This window comes from Citrus clementina, unplaced genomic scaffold (genome assembly GCF_000493195.1).
Source record: "Citrus clementina cultivar Clemenules unplaced genomic scaffold, Citrus_clementina_v1.0 scaffold_1525, whole genome shotgun sequence".
Lineage (NCBI taxonomy): Eukaryota > Viridiplantae > Streptophyta > Magnoliopsida > Sapindales > Rutaceae > Citrus > Citrus x clementina.
Genome location: NW_006262986.1, coordinates 1 through 1,891, shown reverse-complemented (window position 1 = coordinate 1,891; position 1,891 = coordinate 1). Strand labels below are relative to the sequence as shown.

General features: G+C 37.6%; 2 non-coding genes across 2 annotated transcripts; one reads left to right on the top strand and one right to left on the bottom strand.

The window, feature by feature from the left end:
• The first annotated feature begins 432 nt into the window (after window positions 1-432).
• TRNAS-GGA lies at window positions 433-519 on the top strand. Its single transcript has one exon. It is a non-coding gene; the product is annotated as a tRNA-Ser (tRNA).
• Window positions 520-1,742: 1,223 nt separating this feature from the next.
• TRNAT-UGU lies at window positions 1,743-1,815 on the bottom strand. Its single transcript has one exon. It is a non-coding gene; the product is annotated as a tRNA-Thr (tRNA).
• Window positions 1,816-1,891: the final 76 nt, after the last annotated feature.

Genomic DNA, 1,891 nt, shown 5'->3' with positions numbered 1-1,891 from the left:
TATCCGCGATTTAGGCATAGGTAAAAATCCATTCTATAATTCGTTTCATTACCTCTTGTGAGAAAATGATCCCACAAACAAAGGAATTGTACAGTACAAAATAACATAAAAGCAGACGTGTTAAAAAAAATAGACCGATCCGTTGATTCGTTCCAACTCATTGATTAAATCAGGTAGAAATATCAGAAAAAAAAAAAAAAAAGGAGCGCCATCTTTGCAAACAAGATATATAGCCTTATTGTTTTTTGTTTTGAACAGTTTTTCACAAACAAAAAAGTTATCCTTTTCCCCAGACTCAAAGGAAGAATTTTTTCTTTGCTGAAAGGGTTTCTATTTTTCTAGTTAGAACGGATTCGATTGTCCGTACCCATCTACCAATCGAATTTGAACAACTCGCTATTCACGCGGGTTCTCGGTCATAATCATTGTGTAGGAGAGATGGCCGAGTGGTTCAAGGCGTAGCATTGGAACTGCTATGTAGACTTTTGTTTACCGGGGGTTCGAATCCCTCTCTTTCCGTACCTTGACCTAATTCATCAATGTTACTGACCGGAATGTATCCAAGCAAAAAAGAATGAATACCGAAGCAGTCAGACCTTTTTTTGAGCTAGATTCTCAATTCCTACGGGAAAGAAAGGGAAGGGGCAGGCAGGGGATAAAAATCTACCCTCGGATCTATGATACATGAATGGGATAAAAAAAAAACTCCACGGATCAAACTCCTTACCTTGTATCCCGTTCCTTAAGTTAGGTGAAAGGGGAAATTTGTACGAGCCCGTTATTTTAGTTAGGTTTAAGTTTGACGAGAATAATATTCTACGACAAGCAATTCATTTATTTTCAAACCGACCCATTGACTATCTATTATTTGATTGACTAATCCTTTATATTGGAATGCGCGAAGAGTCAAATGCTTTGGCAATTCCTCATGGTGGGGTGAATCAAGATAATTTTGAACCAGAGATCTAGATTTTGGGTCATCCCTTACTGTAATAATATCTCGGGGTTTGCAACGATAACTTGGTATATCGACTATACGACCATTAACTAAAATATGTCGATGGTTAACCAATTGGCGGGCTTGAGGAATAGTTGAAGCCATACCCAATCGAAAAAGAATGTTATCCAAACGCATTTCAAGTAATTGTAGTAAAACCAGACCGGTTGACCCTTTGGCTTTTCTGGCGATACGAACATATTTAAGTAATTGTCGTTCTGTAAGACCATAATGAAAACGCAATTTTTGTTTTTCTTCTAAACGAATTCGATATTGAGATTTTTTTACGGAGCGCGATTGGTTTCTAAAATCGCTTCCGGCTCTAGGCCTTTTACTCGTTAGTCCCGGCAAAGCCCCCAGACGGCGTATTTTTTTGAAACGAGGCCCTCGGTAACGTGACATAAAGACTCCTTATTTTATTGAATTTCATAAACCTAAATTAAAACTGAGCTACATGATAAATGAAGCAAAATCCGCTGAAGTATTGTACTACAAAGAATACTAAGATGATTTGTATCAAATTCCAGACCCCTTTTTGTATTGTATACGCATATAGAAATATAAATCAAAAGAGGGTTCCTTTTCTTGATTTATTCTGCCGAAATCGAACTTCCTCCAACTTTTATTCATAATTGGAAGCTCCTACAACATACTGGATCGATGATCCTTGGAAGAAGCCTTTTCAATGTTCTTTTCTTTCAAAAAGACATTATCAATCATGTAAAAAATCAAACAAATAGAGAAAAGCCGGCTATCGGAATCGAACCGATGACCATCGCATTACAAATGCGATGCTCTAACCTCTGAGCTAAGCGGGCTTAAATAAGAGAAATAATACATGCGTAGGGATCCTAGGATCTTTAGGCGGCATACGGATCAATTCTTACGAAGCGC